Raw genomic sequence first — 6873 nt, 5'->3', positions numbered from 1 at the left:
TTTGCCAAACATTTTTTTGGGAAATGATAATTTGGGAAACATAGTTTGGGATGTGATACTTTGGGAAACGTTTTTGGCCCATTCATTAGTAAACCGCCACAACCACCTGCATAAAAAATCGGTACTTCGGTTACTGAGTGCCGGCGAGTCGAACGCTACAGAACCAGTCTAAAATGTGTCATCGAGATGCGTAACAAAGGCGCGTTATCGGAGAGCGCACCTACACTGGTTTTTTGATCGTTGGACTAGCCCGCGCTCAGGTGCCAAATAGAATAATTAGGACCCTTTTTTGCAGGTAAGTAGCACGTGCGGTTTTACTGAACAATAGACAATAGGATAAGCCTTCGGGCTCTACTAGAAAGCTACAAACTATAATCTATGGCCCCTTAACAGAGTTGGCGCCTAATTCAATTCAAAAGTACCTGCACTGGTACCAGCATTGTATGTCCAACTTAAGAAATTGCTCCATTGTTTTTATACAGCCCAAACCTTAATCCAGAGTCCAGACACTAAAATTACAATTCATTTGGCTATTTTAGTAATTTATAGCCGGTCAACAACTTTGTCAGTAGAAAATCGCGCGAAATTATTTTTTTTGTAATTTTCCACTTTTTCTACTGACGGAAACGGCTTGACAGACTTTAGTAACCTTTATTTATAAAGTTACGATTTTGCATTTATTGACTGGCAATACTAGCATCATGAATGTTCGTTTTAGGCCAAGCGCGCACTACGATTTTAATTTTTGCGACACGATTTTAGAATCGCGCTGTAATATAAGCTGATCAACCAAATCTTGTCAGTAAAAAAGGCGCGAAATTCAAATTTTCTATGGGACGATATCCGTGTGCGCCTACATTTTTCAAATTTGCCGCCTTTTTCTACTGTCATGATCTGGTTGACCAAGTATACATATTTTTTATGTCGTAGATTCGCGCACTGACAAACGTTTTATTTCTACGACAAAATTATCGCACGACAAAGAATCGTAGTGCTTGCTTGGCCTTAGTAATATTCAGAGTTATTTTGACCAATGTTACCAGTAAAGATATGTAAAATTGTAAGTACTGGCTTTATAGATATGTATAAGTTCTAGATATTTTATAAAAAATCATACCTTTGTCTATTGTCATTAGCTATTTACGACTAGGTACCTAGGTTTAACATGTTGGATTGGACGGTGTTCGTTTTAGTTACAGTGGTTTGAATTTTAAATAATATATTTATTAGTTAGTTTAATACTTTATATTAAAAAAAAACAGTTTTTAAAGCATGAAAAGCATAATAGTAAATTCACGAGATTATCATTATTTTTATTTAACAAATCACAATATTTGGTGTTATGTTAATATTGCAAGGACATTCCATGTTAATGTATGAGATTTTTATTATAAGTTATTGTTTTATTAGTAATAATTAAAAGGTCTAATCTAATCTATGGAATTAATGCTGTATAATGTGCCTAATATTGTATAATGATTATTATTATTCTTATATATTGAAATATATTAATGATTTTTAGTGTTGTGTTTCATTTAATACTTTCTAAACATTTTTTAATTATATAATACCTATTATATACCTATTCCTTAGCGCATTTAAATAACGAAAGGGTCCATTTTCGTAAGATTTCTTTTTTATATGAACTTTTTTTTTTTTTTTTTATGTTAAACTGATCGGCGATTGGCTCTAGACACACCTGATGGAAAGTGAAGACAGAGCCTAAGATGGAGCTCACCGGTTCAGTAATAGCCTATTCACTCTAGCTTTAAAGAGACCGAGGTCATATTTCTCAGGGAATACGGATGACGGGAGCGCATTCCATTCCTTAGCCGTCCTTACCAAAAAAGACGAGGCAAATCGTTTTGTGCGGACAAATGGGATGTTAACCACGAACGGGTGCATTCGCTCCCCGCGCCTGGACGTCCGATGATGGAAAGGGGAAGGTGGAATCAGGTCATGCAGCTCTTGTGCGCATTCTCCAGAATGTATCCGATAGAACACCGATAGACATGCGACTCGTCGGCGATGATCGAGGCTCTGTAACTTTGATTTGACAGCTGGGTCATCGCCTAAAAGTCTATGAGCCCGGCGCTCTATTGAGTCCAGGGCCGCCAGCTGATACTTGGCGGAACCGTCCCAAAGGTGGCAGCAGTATTCCATGCACGAGCGGACCTGTGCTTGGTATAGGGAGAGAAGCTGATTCGGCGTGAAGTACCGCCTCACCTTAAATAGGACACCAAGTTTCTTGGCAGCAGTTTTAGCCCTGGACTCAATAGTTGACCCGAAGTTTAGGTTGGGTTTTAGACTTAGACCAAGAAGCTCAAGATGGTTGGTCACGGGAAGGGACACATTCTGGAAAGTGGGAGCCAAGGTGAACTGGCTCCGTTTTGCGGTGAATAGGCACGCCTGTGTTTTTGTGGCGTTGAATCTAACCAAGTTGGCCGCGCCCCATTCGGACACGGTATCCAAGGACAAATTCAACCGCTCCACCATGGTCTCTCTAAGGGTTTCGGTGTCACCTACACTGGCTCTGGCGTTAGAAAAGTATCTCTCTGTAACCGTGCTGTCATCCGCATACCCAAAGATACCGGGCTTGAGCAGATCGTTGATGTGCAGCAGAAAGAGGGTTGCAGAGAGGACTGAGCCTTGAGGCACCCCGGCGTTAATAGCCAGAAGATCAGACGAGCATCCATCAAGGACAACTCGAATAGATCGGCCTCTCAGGAAGTCAGTGATCCAGAGGCGCAGGCCAGTGGAGATCCCATACGCGGATAGCTTGCTTATTAGGCTGTCGTGCCAGACTCTGTCAAATGCCTTGGAAATGTCGAGGGACACGGCGATAGCCTCACCATGTCTCTCGATGGCCTCGCCCCAAAGGTGAGTGGCATAAATCAGAAGGTCCCCAGTAGACCGGTTTCGGCGAAATCCATATTGCCGATCACTGAGGAGATCGTTACCTTCGAGGTATGCCAGGAGCTTGGTGTTCAATACACGCTCCATAATCTTGCAGAGTATGGAGGTGATCGCGATGGGCCGATAATTTGACGGGTCAGCACGACTGCCTTTTTTAGGTACAGGCTGTACATTTGCAAGCTTCCACGACTCGGGGACTCGACCCGACCTCAGAGAGAGACGATACAGGCGTGTTAATATTGGGGACAACTCAGGCGCACAAGTTTTCAACACAATTGCTGGGACTCCGTCAGGACCACTAGCTTTGTTCACATCTAGACAGCGCAGTGCTTTTAAAACCTCCTTTTGGTGTATTTTAACTTCGGGCATTGAAGCTCCAAAGGCAGGTAAGGAGGGAGGCTTAGCGGCGCCAGCATCTAGACGCGAATTTTCAGCAAATAGAGAGGCAAACAAGTTTGCCTTCTCATTCGCGGTATGTGCCAGTGATCCATCCGGCCTCAGCAATGGAGGTAACGAGGGGCGACAGAAATTCGATTCCACCGACTTTGCCAGCGACCAAAACGCCTTACTCCCTGCCGGGTAAGAGGCTAGCTTGGCACCTATAAGACGAACGTGGAGAAATCGAGCTTTCCGTATAACCTTCTTGCAAGACTTAGCAGCTCTGTTGAACGACTGTTTCTTTGCATGTACATCCGGATCTTTGCGATTACGAGCATCTACCCACGATAAATAGGCCGAGTGCTTTAGGGCTTCTGCCTGGTCACACTCGACGTTGAACCACGGACGAGCTGTGCCACCTGTTACTACGTCAGAGTAGGGAATATAGTAATCCATGCCCTGACGCAACACGTCGGTGATGGCATTCGCACAGATCGACGGATCATCACTGGTGAAACAGGTTTGCTGCCAAGGATAAGACGCAAAGAAGTGCCGCAACTCATCCCAGTCTGCTGACTTGTATCGCCACACCCGGCGTGAGCCTTTCGGGCTGTGATCCTGCGGGGAATGGAACGACACAGATTTCACCAAACAATGGTCAAATGTTCCCAGGGGGGATGACACAGACACACTGTACCTGTCTGGATCTGTTGTCAGCAGAAGGTCCAAGCAATTAGGTGTGTGGCCAGCAACGTCCGGTACACGAGTCGGCTGATCAACCAGTTGGGTGAGATCAAGTGATAGCGCAAACTTACGGGCCTCTCTCCCAGCATGGTCTGTAAACTGGTATGGGCACAACCACTCCTCATGGTGGGCATTGAAGTCCCCCAGAAAAACCAACTGTGCACGTGGATATCGTTGCTGTGCAACTTCCGCCGCCTCGGTGAGGTGTTGGAAAAGCCTAGTTGTCTCGAGGTCACCACTGTGCGATCGATAAATTAAAGCATACACAATTTGTTGCACGCCCAAATCTACCAGTAGCCACAAAGTAGAGAAGTTGGAGGCCTCAAGGTTACGAAGACGACGACAGCAGATGTTATCGCGGGCGTATATACATACACCAGCGCGGGGAATAAAAGTGTGCTCCAGGGTATACCCTGGGTAATGTAAATACGCCGCATCCGTAGGGCACCTGATTTGGGTCTCAGTTAGGCAGAGCAGGTGGGGCTTATCAGTCTCGAGATGGTGATGGACTGCAGCGAGATTGGAGTGCAGACCTCGAATGTTAGAGAGGTGCACTTTTAGTGAGAGGAGGTGCATTCCGCTGTATTTACTTGCTCTTTTTCTAACTTTTGTTTTCATTTTGAATGTGAATAGGCTGGGGAAGACGGCAGTTGGACAGGTGCAATACTACTCGCCAAGCAGTGCACTAGAGTCTACTACACTATTTAAAAAAAAAACTTTCCATTATTCGTCCGTAAAATAGTTTATTTATTTTATTTTATTTTATTTATAAGGCACACTTTACAGACGACATTCAATACATGAATACAATAAAAGTGGTAGGCTTTGTATAGAAATGCCACCCAAAATAAGTGAGCACAGCAAGAACAAAAAATAATAACGAGCAAAAACTATCCTAAAATTATAAAAAAAACACTACTACTTAACTACTACTGTTATTCTTTTTGAGAAATAAAAATATCTTTAAACCGACTTAATTATTAAATTACATAAATGATCTTAACATGTTAAATTGCTTACTATTGTTGTTGTGTAGTATGGTGGCCAAGAACCTCAACGACTTGCCTCTTGAAAACCGCTAGCCGTGAGTTGAAAATGTCGATGTCTCTAACGTAAAGGACCCTATAATGGACGTGGAACCGGTAATGGGACATAAAACCACAAATCCTCTAAAATAAGTATGTAAAAGTAGTTTATAAACACTGGCAACATTTTACCATAAATAAGAGTCATAGAGCTGTTTAAGTTTGACTTTTTATTAATTTCGGTTAATTTTTAAGAAATTGGCGCCAACCCAAAAGTTGTCGTGTCACTGGAAAAAATAACCAGTAAGAATTCTTAACAACTTCGCTAAGAGAGGTGAGTTCATATATTAAATTGTAATTAATGATTACTTGGTGTAAACTAGAATGTGTTTTGTTAATTGCATTTACCATGAGATAAGGTATACAACACATTATGTTGTGACTCTAGAGATGTATAAAAAATAGTGGTATTTTGCCCAATCCCATTATAGGAGCTGTAAAACTGCATACCTCCTATGATGGGATAATTTACATAATTATGCTTGCCATGGCGTAATTTCATGTTTAAACAATACAGAAGTATAATGTAGTTACTCGTACGAACTATGTCAGGAGGTCTTCTCGGACTTCGGATAAATTAATATCGTTTTTACAAAATTTTATTTAACTTGCCCTGTTAGTTTGTATACAGGGTGGATTTTCTTTTTGGGTCAGTGAGGGCAGCTACCAGATCCCGTGCTGCGACGAGAAAACGGTCTTAGAAAACCTTCCCTCGATTTCAAATTAATGAAGATTGGCTTTTACAGATTTCGGAAAAAACATACAGGGTGCGAGAAAAAGGTAATTTTTGACAATCTTTTTTTTTGATGCCAATCGATCCCATTCCTATTGAGGATCAAAAGCTTGTATGGAACTAAAAAAAAATTTCCGGCTAGAAAAGCCACAAATCGAGGAAAACTTTTCCCATACAATTTGTATGAAAATTAAAACTTTTATTTTTCACATGCTATTTTTCTATGCCAATTGATTCCATTTTTATCTAGTATCAATAGTTTCTTTGGGGTCAACTTACGATAATGTACTAAAAAGCCACAAATTAATAAAAACTTTTTCCATAGGTACATTTACTATGGAGAAAATGTGAAATTTAATTTTGACCCCAAAAAAACTATTGATACTGGATAGGAATGGAATCGATTGGCATACAAAAATAGCATGTGAAAAATATAAGTTTTCATTTTCATACAAATTGTATGGCAAATGTTTTCCTCGATTTGTGGCTTTTCTAGCCGGAATTTTTTTTTGTTCCATACAAGCTTTTGATCCTCAATAGGAATGGGATCGATTGGCATCAAAAAAAAAAGTTTGTCAAAAATTACCTTTTCCTCGCACCCTGTATGTTTTTTCCAAAATCTGTAAAAGCCAATCTTCATTAATTTGAAATCGAGGGAAGGTCTTCTAAGACCGTTTTCTCGTAGCAGCACGGGATCTGGTAGCTGCCCTCACTGACCCAAAAAGAAAATCCACCCTGTATTAGTTAGTGTGGTTCAAATCTTGGAAATGGCATTTGAGCCACTTTCGGATTTCCGATTGAGTTGAAATTTTGGATACGTATGCAAATCGGATGACAATGCAATCGGGTGACAAAAATGACTAAAACTTATTCCCTATTCCAATATCTTATACTGATAGGGTATGCCCATTATAGGGGGCCCATTACTGGATCCACGTCCATTACCGGGGTTCCATTACTGGAGCTTTGGTGTCCATGACTGGAGAAAAAAAACATACTTTTAATTTATTAATTATG

This window comes from Cydia amplana, chromosome 27 (genome assembly GCF_948474715.1).
Source record: "Cydia amplana chromosome 27, ilCydAmpl1.1, whole genome shotgun sequence".
NCBI classification, from domain to species: Eukaryota; Metazoa; Arthropoda; class Insecta; order Lepidoptera; family Tortricidae; genus Cydia; species Cydia amplana.
The sequence above is the reverse complement of the archived record's forward strand: the minus strand, read 5'-3'. Positions refer to the sequence as shown.